At 35.0% G+C, this 17,500-nt stretch overlaps 1 long non-coding RNA gene across 2 annotated transcripts in view; it reads left to right on the top strand.

The window, feature by feature from the left end:
* LOC137635624 (uncharacterized) overlaps positions 1 to 17,500 on the top strand; it is a 299,091-nt gene that overhangs the window by 234,108 nt on the left and 47,483 nt on the right. Inside the window, exon 3 of one of the 2 annotated variants that reach the window (XR_011042733.1) lies at positions 8,025 to 8,499. The exons of the other annotated variant lie outside the window; for it this stretch is intronic. This is a non-coding gene — a long non-coding RNA (uncharacterized lncRNA). Of the gene's footprint in view, positions 1 to 8,024; positions 8,500 to 17,500 lie in introns of those variants that run through there. 2 annotated transcript variants of the gene reach the window in all.

Genomic DNA, 17,500 nt, shown 5'->3' with positions numbered 1-17,500 from the left:
TACAATTGAAGAAGGACAACCTAAAAAGGATTGGCGATAGTGACGGACAGCCAAATAAACTGCCAGCAATTTGTGGTTGAAGGTAAAGTAGCCAGATTCTGCCTTGGACAGTTTTCTACTGAAAAAAAGGCCAATGGGCGGGGTGAGCCGTTGACCATCTGCACGAGTACTGCACCGATAGCAATTTCACTGGCATTGGTTGAGACAAGGAGAGAGGGGGCTTCCTGAAGGGGACCCCACTTCAGGTGTTTGGCTTGCCCTTGAGGGATACATATAGGGGGCAAGAGTGGCGGTGATAGCTGGCAAGAACTGGTGATAGTATTTATCATGCCCAAGAATTCTTGTAGTGCTTTGACGATCAAGGGCGTGGGGAAGTTCTGAACAGCTGATACCTTTTCAGGGATGGGGTGGATGCCTTCAGGAGTGATGCATTGTTGACACCAAATGTACCCTTGTCCTACCTGTTTAGAAAGCCGTTGCTTTCTGTTGCAGGTAGTTGAAAATGGTTTGTAGGTGACGGAGGTGTTCCTCTTTGTAGGAAGAGAACACAAGTATGTTGTCCATTTAACATAAGGAGAAGGGGAGGTCCCCAAAGATGTCATCCATGAAGCGTTGAATGACCCCAGAATTACGAGGGCCAAAACAGGAATAATTGAATACATATATTCCAAAGGGGTTGGTTTTGGCAGTCATGGGGACGTGTTCTGGGTTCAAGGGCACTTGATAATACCCCTTCAAGAGGTCGAGAGTGGAGAACACCTTTATTTTGTGCAAGTAGGTGGTAACGTAGGCGATGTTGGGTGGGAGGGGGGGTGTTAGTGATCTGGTTCTGTCTGCATGTTTAGATGCCTGTAATCCCCACCAGGGCTCAGGGAGCAACCTTTTTTCAGGACGATATGTATGGGTGATGGCATGGGCTTAGGGCCTTTTGACAACTGCCCATTGCTTCCATTTCGACAAACATTTGTTTAATGGCTACCTAACGATCTGGGTCCAGACACCTGAATCTGGCAAACGCTGGGGGTTCCGTCGTCGTGATAAATACCGTGCTTAGCGGGAAGCGTGGGCGTTGAAGTTCTGGATGGAAGACTTCCGGGTACGACATGAGGAGGTGGTCGCAGAACTCCATGTGTGCACTGATGTCGAGTGAGAGGTCAGAGGGGTGGGTTGAAGAGGTATCGACGAGTATGAGTCTGCATTGACTAAACATTGATATGCCATAGCAACGAGGAGGTGGAAATGGGAGAGGAAATCTGCCCCGAGTAGTGACAATGTTGCGTCAGTAACAAGAAATTTCCAATGGTATGTGGCGCTCCCAAATGATAGTGCGAGTGTCTCGTTTCCATGAGTGGTGATATCAGTTCCTTTGGCAACTACCAGGCTGCTGTCTGCAGACTTAGAATGACTACGTAGTGTCCTGGAGAGGGACATTGGTCGAAGGTAACAGCAAGCACCAGCATCTACCAAAAATTGCGTACCTGTACCTTCATCATGTAAAAAGAAAAGGTTAGTGACAATGGAGGCTACTGTCACAAGCGATGTCTTACTTACGAATTTTTTACCACTGACAATCCTCCACATGTTTCTTCGCAGCAGCCCCGAATCTGGAGTGGCTGTAGCAAAATTGCTACTGATGGGCGTCAGTAAGTGGCTGTAGAGGTCGTTGGTTGGAGGGTGACTAAAGGTGATATATGTGGGTGGTGGGTGGCTTTATCAATTGTCTGGCATGTCAGTGGGTGGTGTCTATGTCTAACCGCATACACTTCAGCTTTGGTCAGTGTTAAATAGTTGTCCTCTTCGTCATGAGTGGAGGCATTGATGGAGGTCTTGAAGGTGATGAAGTGGCTGTCGCCTTTGGTCGTCAGGCCTTTCATGGTTAAGGTATTGGCATCAGGGATGGTGTATTACCAAACCTTTGCAAAATATATGTTCTTTAACAGCTTTCTAGTTAATTGTACGGTTGTAATATTTCCTATGCTGAAAAGTCTGCTGGCAATGTTTCCCGTTCTTACATTATATTTATGCTGTTTTAATCGAGTTTCTAGTGCTTTGCCACTTTGACCAATATATCGTTTAGTACACTGATTGCATGGAATTTCGTAAATACATCCATTAATCTGCTTTGGGGAAATTTTTATCAATACATTCTTGAGTGTGCTATTTTTAAAAATTAAGTTAATTCCAAAAGGTTTTAAAATTCCAGGTATAGGTACAAACTGTTTGAAAAAAGGTAGAACAAGGAGGTTATTCACAATAAAATCATTGTTGTTAACAAATCCATAAAAAGTTTTCTTTGCCTTTTGACATGCTTTATTTATGAAATATGATGGATATTTTAAAATAGATGCTATTTCACTAATTTTCCCAAGCTCAGCTTCAAGGAGATCAGAGCTGCTTACCCGCAGTGCCCGTAAAAATATGGATGAAAAAACCATCATTTTGGGTGATGGGTGATGATTAGAATAAAATTGTATATACGGATTAACATTCGTAAGTTTTCTATATACAGTGAATTTTAAAGACCTTTCTTGTCTGATTACTAAAACATCTAAAAAGGGAAGCTTATTATTGACTTTTATCTCCAATGAAAACTCAATAGATGGTACCTGAGTATTTAAGGCTGTTAGAGAAGCTTTTTTATCCTTATCAATTGGTCTCAAAAAATTCTATGTAAATATTGGTTAACAAAGGAAATAGAGGATTGCCCATTGCTATGCCAAATTTTTGTTCAAAGAATTCACCTAAAGTCTTTTAAACACAATTTTAAAATCTTAAGAATAAAGTCAGTATCCACAGTAAACGTGTGTTTGACAAGTTCGTCTTTAAAACACTCCAACAATTCATCCACAGGTACTTTTGTAAAAAAGTGATTTAACATCAAAATTTTAATTAAAATCAAATCTCCTTAACCTACAAATAAAATCTTTATTATTTTTCACAGAACATCCAGACTAGTCCCAAGAATAGGTGACAGTTCATTTACCAGCCATTAAGATAGCTGGTAAGAACAAGATCCCATTGAACTTGGGTCTAGCGGGAATGTTTTCTTTGCGAGTTTTGATTACACCGTATAAATATGGTAGCGAGGGACATGTTGTGATGAATTTGGGTATCCACTGCTTATGATAAGAAAGTATACTCTTAATAGTTTTGTTAAATGAAGCATCTCATCCAAATATGGAACGTGAGTAATATCTAACATAGATTTATTTCTAATCCTGTCCTGCCAGTTAACTCCCAATATCCTTCCGAGGGTTTTTCTCTCAAATCTACTAAATCTGTGGAAGATTATTTCATTGTCATACCATGACTCCTGTCCATACAGTAACACCAGATCTCACTAAACTGATTCTAGTCTGATTTTTGTGTGTAATTTCAGGCGATTTGATTTCCAAGTTTTACTTAATCTAGCCATTGTCTGATTAGCTTTTTTTTTTTTTTAATCTTCCACTAAACTCTAAAAGACCCTGTACTGGAGATTATAGTTCCTAAATATTTAAATGTTTCTACCCCATTAAGCCTTTCTTCCAATGATTTTTCATCTTCAATTGCATACTCCATTCTCATCATCTATGTCTTTCTTCTATTCATCTTGAGCCCAACCTCGTGTGATATTTCATGTATTCTGGTAAGCAAGCATTGCAGATCATGTGGTGTTCTGCTAATAAAGACAGCATCATCAGCATACTCTCGGTCAGCTAATTTCCTATTATCATTCCAGTCCAATCCTTATTCACCATCTTCGACTGTTCTACACATTGCAAAATCCATGAGGAGTATAAACAACATAGGCGACAGCACATTCCCTTCGAGTACTCCACTGTTCACTGGAAATTCATTTGATTGGACTCCACTAATATTAACTTTACACCTGGTAGAATCATGGACACACTTAATAAAACTCACATATTCAAGAGGAATTCCATGATAATGCAGGACTCTCCACAAAATTGGCCATTGCAAACTATCAAAGGCTTCTTCATATTTCACAAATGCCATCAAAGTGGATCAATATATATATATATATATATATATATATATATATATATATATATATATATATATATATATATATATATATATGGTATGTTTATAAATATACAACATCAACAAATACAGTCGTTTGTAGTAAATTGCCAGACAAAAGCCTCGGACATGACATGTCTGGTGTTTGGCCAGTTTTCATCACCACGCCGGTCGGTACGGTTTGGTGATGGTGGCTCTGACCAGTGCAGTTTTGCTGTATTGGTGACCCCACTCCCTCCTTTAGGTACTATCAGTCAAGATGGGCAGTTTCACCGATTGGTGCAGCAGTTGGTTCATGTCTACCTACTGGAGGTCTGGGGTCACCTACTACTTGTCATCCATCAGCCCACCCAGTTGTATATTAATAACTAACCTTTGCTGAGGTTAAAATAAGGTCTGAGACTAAGAATTTCTACTATAAATACTAGTTGGCAAAAGGAGAGAAATGTAGGGAAACAACATTTTTATGTATAAAAATATACAGTACAATCATACATACATACATATATACATACATAGCTATCTGTATTTAGATAACTTGTAATGTAAATATCTAACTATATATATATATATATATATATATATATATATATATATATATATATATATATATATAAATATGGATATATATGGATATATACTGTATATATATATATATATATATATATATATATATATATATATATATATATATATATATATATATATATATATATATGTATACACTGTATACATGTACTGTATATATATATATATATATATATATATATATATATATATATATATATATATATATATATATATATATATATATGTGTGTGTGTGTGTGTTTGTGTATGTATGTATGCATATTTATGAGCCTTTAAATGTCATTACGAACTTGTGTATGCATGTGCATGTATATTTACGTGAAGGTTAGTCCAGGGGTGGGCTGCTTTTGATATATATATATAATATATATATATATATATATATATATATATATATATATATATATATATATATATATATAGTGTGTGTGTGTGTGTGTGTATGTGTGTGTAAAACAACTTGTCAACTTTGCTTTTCTCTTTCTTTTTTTTTAATATCCACTTTCCTACACTTGCATGATTATTCTGAATGATAAGACGGTTAATTGTCAATAATGCAAATTGGTGAACGTCCCCAAAGACACAATAATAACCTCAATGATTTTCTCATCATTAACATACTTGCCGGTGACAGATACCAATCCTTATCGATTATCGTTTCAGTGATAATGAAATGTGGCGTGATCAAGCGAAAGATCAACACCGTTTTCTTTTTTTTTTCTTCCACTCTTTCATTTTTTTCCTTTTGTACCATTGATAACACCATTAGGATTATTCATTAGAAGTAATTTTGAGAGTAATTTTGAGGGGAAGTTTTGTTAATTGGACAATTATATCTGCTTTTAATGACATTTCCGATTATATCTGTCAATCGACTGTTTTTTTTTAAATTCACACTTTATTAACTACAATTACATTCGTGGTTTTTATTTCATTTATCTAAGTCAAGGCGATAAAGCATCTATGCGAAATGAACCTGGACTATCTTTCTTCTGAGCGAGCTAGGATTGTTATGTATGTGTTACCAAATGACGTGTATTTAAAAGGACTTTCTTAACCGCTCTTAATCTTCTCCAAATCCTCCTAACATGTGTGAATGATTGATTGTATTGATTTGTAAACGACTTGTATAACCGTCATTCCCCGAAAATGTTTATGTGCCGTGAATAATTCCCATTTGAAAGTTGTATTTTCACTTTTGGTTCATACTACAGTTTTTATAATGCTGGTGGAACAAAGCATCGACAAATCATATACTCTCTTTTGTCGTAAACTGATCAATTAATGTCAGTTTAGAGAGCCGAGATTTCTAGATGTGTTTGCCTATGATTAGTTTGTTTAGATTAATCCGTCCCTATACTAGTCCGAAAGTAAAACCTTCAAGTAGGGTGAGATGTTAGGAACATTAAAAGGCCTGGTGTGGATACTTAACCTGCCAAATGAAATCATGTAGCAAGGTAACGTTCATCAGCTTTATGGGGTATTACTTTAATTTTCTCTGTTCGGTTACCCTCTCCCCAATCACCTCTTTCCCTTCCCTCCGTCTGGTATACAGTAGGCTTCATTAGTCATTAGATTGCTCATCCTCTTGTGGTCTTCGTATCTGTAAGAATTTTGCTACTTAACTTGAGTCATGACAGAAATTTATTTTTGGTGAATAAAAGGTTGAATATATGTTCTTCTGATATTTTGTTTTAATTTAATTATCCCCTCAGTACATAGCTGAAAATGTTAAGGTTTGATTTAGTTTGTTCATGGTTTTTTGTGTGTGTGTGTGTGTGTGTGTTTAAAAATTACATTATTTGATAACATTCTTGATTTTGCCTTTATTAAATGTCATTTATGGCTCTGGAATCAGTTATTCATTATGTATTTTTTTTTTCACATTAAACCTCAGTTGTGACTGTCGATCTATTTATAGTTCACAGATCAATAATTTTCCTAAAGTATGCAATAGATATAGAAATACTGCTGTAACTTCGGGTTCTCTGAAGTTTTGGCATGTTTTCTATATTTAAAGAGTCGACTTTATCATCTTCTGATATGGTTTTGGCCTTGACTTTCTGTAACAATGCCATTTCAGAGATTTATGCCTCTAAATCTAGTTTGTAGATATACGAACAGGCTACCGACCTGTAAATAAGCATGAGACGTGCTGCCTATCATGCTGTCACTTACTAACCCGCTATCTGGGAGCAAAGAAGGCGTTCCCTATAATAAGCCTATATTTCTGAAAGACTTCATACTGATAAAAAGAAGATGACGTCTGTCTCTGTTATTGTTATCACTTTTATTTGATGACATTTTACACGTAAACACTTGATCAGGCATGCAATCGGCAATGCAAGAATTTCATCAAGACATGATAAATTTTTATGTCGAAAAATTTTATAAGCTTTTTAGAATGAGAAGCGATTTGCTGTATTGTGTATTAATAGTTGTAACTGAAAGAAAACAAAAGACGATAGCGGTAATAAGAGTGGCATTATCAGTTACTACAGTGTAAGTAGATAAGTAGGCTAATCGGTAGTTGCCGAATGTTTTTATGCTATATATATATATATATATATATATATATATATATATATATATATATATATATATATATATATATATATATATATATACAGTATATGTATATATATATAGATATATATATATATATATATATATATATATATATATATAATATATATAGTGTGTATATATGTGTACTATACGTACAACAATCCTAAAACTACATAAAGATTAGAAAATTCCTATTGAGAAATTAGTTAGACGGAGATCCCATCTCTCCTAAATTATTTACAGCATGCCTATTGGAAGTTTTTAAGAAATTAGATTGGGAAAGTGTAGGAATTGATATCACTGGAGAATACCTTAAGAACTTAAGATTTGTAGATGACACAGTTTTGTATAGTGAATCATGGAAGGAATTGCAAAAAAAAATTATGATTTGAATAGAGAAAGCTGAAATGTAGGACTGGTACAATTGTGCTCTAAAACCATTACCATTGCGCGCATCTTTCCAGTACTATTGCTCGCATTTTGGGAATACAGACCTCAATGCATTATGTATAACTACTTCAAAACCAATGTGGACGAGACCAGATTTAAATTCAAGATTTCTGTTTGTAAACAGTGTGAAGATCATGTTAAGTAATGTAGAATACATTTCTTCGGATTTTGATAGTAATAAAGCAAACTAAAGAGGTACACAATGTTCCAGATTTAATCCGTGCAGTGCAACAGTCGCTGAAAATATTTTGGACAGGATTTGAAAGTAACGTCCACAAAAATTCCAATTAATTTTGTACACAATGCAACAAAATTCGAATTGTATGACAAGATTATAATTCCATATTTTTTATAACTATTGAGCAAACAAATTTATTTCTTTCTTTTTAGTTTCCAACTCCATGGCGTCAAGAGCATCGTGAACGTTCTCTCTAGATTTTGGTAAGGTCGGTTTCTTTGTACGTCTCTTCCTATAGATTGACATTGTTAAATTTTTCATATCTTTCACTTTTAGATCTTCGTCATCAACACAGATGCTCGAATAGCTTTAAGTTCAACTTTATTACTTTCTATCTCATGTGTTGAATACACGTGCCATTAATTATAGTTGTACAGCTATCATCGGTTCTTAGCCTTCCTGTGCAGGTTTTCACAGTACAGTTCCATTAAATTTCCGACGATTTGGGAATTCTATCGATCCTTTCTCGGTTTCAGGTAGTGTGTATTTCATGCTGTCAGTTTCTGTCTCAAAGAGAGAACTGTTGAAACTAACTTACCTTAACAAAATTGAATACGTGTTATAAACTGTGAACTCGTGTGGTGTTTGTGGTTTGACAAAAAATGACTACAATAAAGAAGTAAAAAAGAGGCGCACAGATGTAATAAATTTCAGTGCACAATCATAATTCTTAATCCCTAAATGCGCGTAAATGTAATACGCCCGGACCGAAAATGAATATGAGTAAAACTAAGATAATGTTCAACGAAAATGCAGAGAAAATAAATAATGGTTAATGGTCGAACCTCAAAGATTGTTAGGAATATACGTACTTAGGACAGACAGCAATTGTTTCCCAAGACCGAAATTAAAAGGATAAGCATGGGATGGAGAGCTTTTGGCAATCAAAATGAGATTATGAAAAGTAAATTGCCACTTTCTCTAAAAAGAAAAATATTAAATCAGATGGTCCTACCAGTATTAACTTATACATCAGAAACTTGGAGCCTTACTAAGGCTTCAAAACATAAGCTAGTTACAACTCAAAGAGATATGGAGAGAATAATGATGGGAATAAAACCAAGAGAAAGAAAAAGAGCAACATGGATACGAAAGCAGACTAAAGTAGAGAATATTCTAATAACATGTAAGAAAAAGAAATGGACATGGGCATAACATATAATGAGAATGACAGACATTGGTTGGACATTAAGAATACTAGAATAGGTCCCTAGATATTGCCAAAGAAGCATGGGAAGAAAGAGAACACGATGGGCTGATGAACTAAGGAAGTCTTGGTAGTGTGTACTAGCATAGAAAAACCATAATCAGGGGCAAATGGAAGGACATGTCTTAAGGCTTTATTCTGCGTTGATTAGTAACGGGTGGTGAGGATGATGATACTTTGCAAGTCATATATCCCTATAATGAGCTATAATTACTGCCACATTTTTACTTCACCTGATGGATCATGAATGAAACCCATGAAGAAAACTGCCACAACAAGCTGTTTCTTGAACACTTAAAAAACTCTCATTAATAGCACGTCCTACCAAATTCCTTACTCTTCAACATTCATTTCTACCTTTAATGCGCACTTTCTTTCTCTTTCTCTCCCTCTCTCTTATGGTAAGATTAAGTCTAGACATGTTTTTATTTCTCAAGTACCGATAAGGAATAATGCTATGAATGTGCTACTTTGCATTATTTCGAATACCCATTAATGCGACCTGATACGTTTTCAAGAAGTCACTGACCGCATAATTATCCTCCTTAATATGTCGATTGCTTCGTTGGCCCTTTTAGATAAACCACTATCTTTACAGGAAAATTAATAATCACTCAAGGAAGACGGGTTATTTAGTCTCACTGGATCCCATTGGGCCTCATTGCCGATCACTCTACAATCCTAAGGTCGGCTTCAAGTTTCCATATTTGAGGGTTTGTGGATGAAGTTACCGCCTCTAAACTTGCGTGAATAGTACCATACTATGCCCCGCAGAAAGATGGTGGAGCTTAAATGCCAAAACGCAGCTTGTTTGCAAATAACCTTTTTTTTTCTCTAAAGTCTTTCCCCATAAGTAGGAGTTTCAAGAGAAACATAACAGCATTCACATTATTCTTAAATTGAGAAAAAGAGAGATTTTTTTATCAAGGTCATTGTCTTTTCATCATATGGTCCAAAGTATAGCAAAGGGTATCAACGATGGCTGGTTGGCATGATCATATATATATATATATATATATATATATATATATATATATATATATATATATATATATATATACATATATATATATATATATATATATATATATATATATATATATATATATATATAATGTATATATATATATATATATATATATATATATATATATATATATACGCACAAACATGTATAAACATATATCTATATTCATATATACATCTATATAGGCTATATTTTATATAAGTATGTGATATTATAATTCCAGTGGGGCTTACTCATATCAGATTTTTAATTAACAACATATTTTTAAGGTTTGTGGATACTTCAATTGTTACAACCCTAAAAAAGTCTAGACAATGAAGAAATTTATTCCTTGAAAAGTACCATAATTTTATGTGTTTTATGAATCATCACAGTTTGTTTATCACATTTTTCTGTCTCTCGTATTAATGACGCAGAATTATCTAGCAATTCTTATGAATTGGCTTCTCCCCAAATGACCGTATTTCATCTGTAATGTGTGCGTGTGCACACGCGTGCGTGACTCTCCTTACGGAGATGAGCGTGGACAATACTAGCGGAATGTGGCAACCAGCCATTCGAGGCAAATTGCCGTAAAGGATAAGCTTTAATGACCGATCACATCACATCAGCCGTGTTACCTTATCACACGGATAGAAGAAAAGATACTCTTGCATCAATGCGTAAACAACAAGTACTTCATAAGATAAAGATAATGATAAAAGGAAAACAATAGAAAGTTAATATCTTAAAGTACAGATCTACCAATGGTTGAGAGAGTACATGTTCGGATTTACAAACAGACAAGTAATTTTTCAAACTGTTCATTCATTTGTAAACAAAAGTATTTAGAACAACAGGTTTACAAAGATGCAAGGAAGAATAAACAGAATTAGAAAATCTAGGTAATAGTAATTCTTATTCAGTGCTTCTTTACATAAAAAAGATTCAAGATTATTTTTAATTAGGTAAAATATCTTAAGTGGCAAAGAGACTGAAGATATAAAGAAATTGTTCTTCGAAAACAAGATGAAGAAGGAAACAATGCCGAAGTGAAATTAAGATGAGAAAGTTAGATAAAAGTAGTGCACTTTCTTTAGATTTGTAAAGAGACAATGATTAAACGAGAGCAACAGGTACAATATAACGAAGTTAAAGAAGAATTTGAACAAAGTTGAAGTTGGAAAAAGAGAGAAAGTCTCGATATTTAGAGAGTCCACGGTAGTGAATATATCGAGACAATGATTAAAACGAAACAAAAATAATGTATAAGCAAAGTTCGTTTTGGCACGAAGCCGAACCTTAGCTCTCGGAAGTTAAAGTTGATTATGAATCTGAATCATGTGATCAGTATTGTAAGATTGCCCCTCGGGGTTTTCTTGCCAGCAGCAGGCTAACCTCTTTGCCAAGTGGGTCTCGCGCATTTAGTTTTGCTTCTAATTTTGCTTTGTTTCGTGTCCTCGAAGGGAAGCGTGGGAGGCTTCGCATGGGAGGGCGGGTTGATGGAGTTGTGAAATACGTCATTCCAAAGTTATTTTTGTTAGTCATTTGGAAATTATTTTTATAAGTTCTAAATCAGTCAGTCAGCAGGCATGGATGCATGAGAAAGAGTAGATTTTACACAAAACGGAGATGTAGTTATCAGGTGGAAATTCATTTCGAATTGCGGCCTTCGGTAGTGTCTTTAGGCGTGTGGAAATAGTGCTATGGATATGGATTTGACCGATTTGACCATCACGTCAGATAGTGCTTCATTTAGTACTATCTGCTCAAAACGGAGGCGAGCAATGAAGAAATTACGATAAAAAAAACTTCATCCCACAACTTTTTCAGCGGGGAAAAATTTGGTGTTATAAATAGGATTTCATATATAGAAACAAATGAAAATATAGATCTTGCACTTAATGCAGACTGAAAAGTAGTAAATTGTCGTGGAATCTAGGCTCTTAAACAGAATGCGGAATTAAGTTGAGAAATAGGTTATTGACACAGAATTAGGCATCAGGGATACAAAAAGGACACAGATACATCTTGAGATTTTAAAAGGGAGAGTTTTACGAACGTAATACAAAACATTCATGACTTCGAAAAAATCTTCACATATAAATATTTGTCGATGCAGATATTTTATACTGATGACTGAATGCTAATCCTTATAATTCAATCATCTATTTGATGAAAAATAATGTTATTGAGCTCCTCCCCCCCCACCCAACCTAATCCTTATGGATTCTACTGAATTTAATTTACAAAACACATGAATTATCCCATTCCATACATTCTCTCTCTCTCTCTCTCTCTCTCTCTCTCTCTCTCTCTCTCTCTCTCTCTCTCTCTCTCTCTCTCTCTCTCTCGTTTGTTTAAGTAAGTAGTATCTAATGCTTTCTAGACCATGAGCTGATGTATCAACATTTATTTTCATTATCTTCCACTTTCGGCCGCATAGATGTGCGAGTTTTCAAGCATAACAGTAGTTCTCGAGCACTCGAGTATTCTCTCTCTCTCTCTCTCTCTCTCTCTCTCTCTCTCTCTCTCTCTCTCTCTCTCTCTCTCTCTCTCGTTTGTTTAAGTAAGTAGTATCTAATGCTTTCTAGACCATGAGCTGATGAATCAACATTTATTTTCATTATCTTCCACTTTCGGCCGCATAGATGTGGGAGTTTTCAAGCATAACAGTAGTTCTCGAGCACTCGAGTATTCTCTCTCTCTCTCTCTCTCTCTCTCTCTCTCTCTCTCTCTCTCTCTCTCTCTCTCTCTCTCTCTCTCGTTTGTTTAAGTAAGTAGTATCTAATGCTTTCTAGACCATGAGCTGATGTATCAACATTTATTTTCATTATCTTCCACTTTCGGCCGCATAGATGTGCGAGTTTTCAAGCATAACAGTAGTTCTCGAGCACTCGAGTATTCTCTCTCTCTCTCTCTCTCTCTCTCTCTCTCTCTCTCTCTCTCTCTCTCTCTCTCTCTCTCGTTTGTTTAAGTAAGTAGTATCTAATGCTTTCTAGACCATGAGCTGATGTATCAACATTTATTTTCATTATCTTCCACTTTCGGCCGCATAGATGTGCGAGTTTTCAAGCATAACAGTAGTTCTCGAGCACTCGAGTATTCTCTCTCTCTCTCTCTCTCTCTCTCTCTCTCTCTCTCTCTCTCTCTCTCTCTCTCTCTCTCTCTCTCTCCTGATACATGTACCTAAAAAACGAGAACCGCTGACGAACCGTTTCATTAGTCAGCTGACATTAACAAACGAATGTACACACAAACCTAGTGACCTGTAGAGAACCAAATCAATTGAAGATTTCACCTTTTCACGGCGAAACCGATTCTTCAGAGACAAACACGAGCATGAAGCTGGGCGTTCATGTTTTCAAAAGTTCGTTCGTTTGTTGCGCGCTGATGAATACGTAAAGAGATGCTGAAAGCAGAACTGCTGTTCTACTAAGTTTTATTTCCGGTAGTTAATCATCTTGGTTTCTATGTACGTAGTCTATGCAATACCCTCTATTAGCTTGGCTTCACCAATAGGCGTTGTTTTTGTGAAAAGGGTTTCTCGTTGTAGGTTGAATATGCATCTGTCGTTTTGGTATCTGTTGTTTGTAGGTTAATTGCAAGGAAAAGGATTGCTACCGTGTTGTATGTTTGAGCAAATGTTGCTTGGTTTCGTGGGGTTTCTTGATATATCGTTGCTTTTATGATGTTTGAATGTTTGCTTTGTTTCAATAAAACGTAATAGATATCTGAAAATACTTTATAAGTTATTTATTACCACTTTCGAAACACTATTTAACATGAGCACCTTATTTTATTCTCTTTATTTTTTCAACATAACCCATACTGTTATAGTTAATGAATTCAAACTCGTTCATTCCATGATATATTTCTATTTTTATTTTTATTGAACCACAGTGAAAGGAAGACATTATGAAATATCTTTAACACGGTGGAATACTTTCTTCAGTAAAAAAAAGAATAGCAAAGTTGAAATGCCCGATATTAAATGTTCCTGATTTACTTTACTAGGTTGCAAATGCAGTATTATTGTTTTACTCTGCATTTTATGTTACTTTTTCACTGACTTTATAAATATATACGATTTTCTCTTGTCTTTAGATGAGGGTGTTTTATAGGGTTTTTTTTTGCAGTTTTTCGTTGCTTACACATTTGGAGATATGTATAGGCTACACGTAGATAAATGTTTTTGAGGCTGAAGGCTACTGTTTATGCTTCGATTTATCTGGAAAAGGGTTGATATAATTATTTGAGAAGAAATGGAACACATTTACGTTTCCTGTATGCGCATTTATCATAGCTAAATGTTTTAAGGTAATACGTGGCATTAATCATTTTCCCCATTTAAGGGATATATTGAATTAAAACTAAAATTGCATCCATTTTCAGTTCTTGGCTAGTGAATGGTGGATAAAATACTTGTACACAAAAATATTATCTATATATACACACACACACGCACACACACACACACACATATATATATATATACATATATATATATATATATATATATATATATATATATATATATATATATATATTAGGTGTTGTTCAACCACCAATCTTATTGGAGGTGCACTCTTCCAGCACAAGGACATCCACAAATATAAATGGATTTCACCATATGGCAATTATGAAAAATCAAATAGATCACATAGCCATTAATAAAAAGAGGAGGAGGACTCTGAGAAATATAAGAAGCTGTAGAGGTGCAGATATTGGTAGTGATCACCAGCTCCTCATTACCACACTGAAAGTAAAACTGAAAGCACCCAGCAGAAATTTAGATAGAATACCTAGGTTTAATACAACTAAGCTTCTAGAAGATAAACAGAAAAATCTTTGCTATTGAAAGAAGGAATTGGTTTGCAGTCTCAGAGACTTTAAGAGTGGAACAGACAATTAATGAAGAATTATGTCATATTAAGAACATTATCAGTCAGTTGGCAGTGAAGGTTTGGGACATGCAGTTCAAGGAGAAAACCATGGATATCAAATGATACTTGGGATACTATAAAAAGACAAACAGAAGTTGATTGTTGAAAGTTTTCGAGGGAATAATGAAAATTACAAGGTAGAGCACGCCAAGTACTCCAGTATTGACAGTAAAGTCAAAATAAAAGCCAGGAATGACTGGAAAGAATATTTAGTCAGGAAAGCAGATGAAGCTGACAAAGCTATGAATTCAGGGAGTGGCTATGGTCTAAGAATTGCTCATTCAATTATTAATGAAATCTCTACTGGGGCAAAGAAGAAGAAGCATATACCCATCAAAAAGAGATATGGATCTGTTATAACAACCGAAGAATAAGAAAGGCATCGTTGGATGGAACACTTTAGTGAGGTCATGAATAGGAAATATGAAGGGAATAATATCATTGAAAAACCTGAAGCTGAGGAAGACCTTGCTGTGCCCATGAATGAATAACCTTTCCGATAGGAAGAAACAACATCAGAGGCTTTGTTTTATTTTGTGTTTTATGGGAACAATTTTGGAAATAAACTTTCTTTCCTTCACTACTAGGAAAAGTTGAGAGCATTGTGAGAGAGTTATTTTGCATATAATTCCATTGTCAATTGCTGTATCATTTTCTCTATATTTATTGATACACAAGTTTATTTCTCATTTAAATTCGCAGAAAAGTGTTTTTCATTCAGAAAGGAGAGTTCCATATGGTGTGCGAGTGTTTACTCGTTCTTTCCGGTAGTTTATGTATGGATCTAGATGGTCACGTGAACATTTATATATATACACACATTATATATATATATATATATATATATATATATATATATATATATATATATATATATATGTATAGATAGATAGATAGATAGATAGATAGATATGTTTTATATTATATGTAATGTGTGTGTATATGTTAATGTTTATATGTACATTATTACTACTACTAGCCAAGTTACAACCCTAATCGAGGAAGTATGATGCAAGGCCTATGGCTCCAACAGGGAAAGCACTCCAGTGCGGAAAGTAAAGAACTTTAAATTGGAAGTAATAGAAAAATATGTAAAAGATATAGATCAGTAACCGCATTAAATAGTTGCGTCATATGCACACTGTTAATCTAGACTTAATGTCAACCTGTTCTATAGAAAAGCATTTACAAAAAATTAAACTTGAAGTTTCACCGATTCGTCTACTTGATTAGGTCACAGCTACAACAAAACTTCTAGAATATTGAGTAGTATTAAGCCTTGATATAGAAAAGGCAAGATTGTTAGAATTAACTGCATACTCTATACTATGATCAAAATGGTAAAGTCCAGAACAGGGATACTCAATGAAGGTGAAATTCAACCCTTGGGGGGGGGGGGGGGGGGAATATTGGGTTTCCGGGGGTGAGCTGTGAGCACAGTAAGTTTGCGGGGTGAGGAAAGCAATTATAGGTTTCGGCCTATCTAGCCTGTCTCTTGGGCTGGAATGGTACCTGTCTGTGATGTCCCAAGTTAATCTTAGGATTAGAAAAGATACTGAGATAGGGGACAGACTACTATATACAAACGACTATGCAAGTTATAAACATTATTCATGTAAAGTAGTAAATGTATATATACTAATTATCAGAAATGAAAAGGATATTAGTAATATTCGTATGTTATTTAGAATGCACTTTTTAAAATAGATAATCTTGGAAAGGGGGGGGGGGAGATGTACTGACAAATGGAGAAAGGGGTGCATGGACCAAAAAAGGCTGAGAACCCCTGGTGTAGGAAGTTCTGAAGGCAAATGATGGTTAGAATTATGAAACATCGTGCAACTTGGACAAAGAACTAACTGAAGAACGGGATCAGGGATAAGAAATTTATTATACCGTGAGTTTTTGTCCAACAAATCAACTTGAGAACCATCAGTTGAAGACCATGCAGGAGATTAGTATTTAAAAGATGGTAGAATGATAGAATTAAAATTTCTCAGGAGAGATTGATCACTAAAAATCATGAGAATTAACAAATTGGTTAACTTTAGTGATATTAAAGAAGAAATTCGGCAGCTTCTTTATACGAAGTAAATTTGCAATCAAGAATTGCATATAGAATTTTAAATGAGTTGTATACAGTTAAAGAGATAAGTCTCTTTAAATTTATACAACTCACTTAAAATGAATGTTAAGGATCCACTGTCCTTGGCCTACTCATATTAACACACTTGAGTTGTGTCATGGTTCAGCATCATCCCCCCATCATTTTCACAATGCACTAATTTTACCTAGATCTCTATTAAGGGATTAACAACTTCACGGATGAAATTAAAGCAAAGACAGTAGCATCATCTGCACATGTAACAATCTTGTTTTGAAGGCCAAACCATTTACTAGGGGTATGAAATATGGGAGTGATGATCCGAAAACATTACATCAAATATTAAATTCCTTTTGCAATCTACC

The sequence above is a fragment of the Palaemon carinicauda genome, unplaced genomic scaffold, assembly GCF_036898095.1.
Source record: "Palaemon carinicauda isolate YSFRI2023 unplaced genomic scaffold, ASM3689809v2 scaffold15, whole genome shotgun sequence".
NCBI classification, from domain to species: Eukaryota; Metazoa; Arthropoda; class Malacostraca; order Decapoda; family Palaemonidae; genus Palaemon; species Palaemon carinicauda.
The sequence above is the reverse complement of the archived record's forward strand: the minus strand, read 5'-3'. Positions and strand labels throughout refer to the sequence as shown.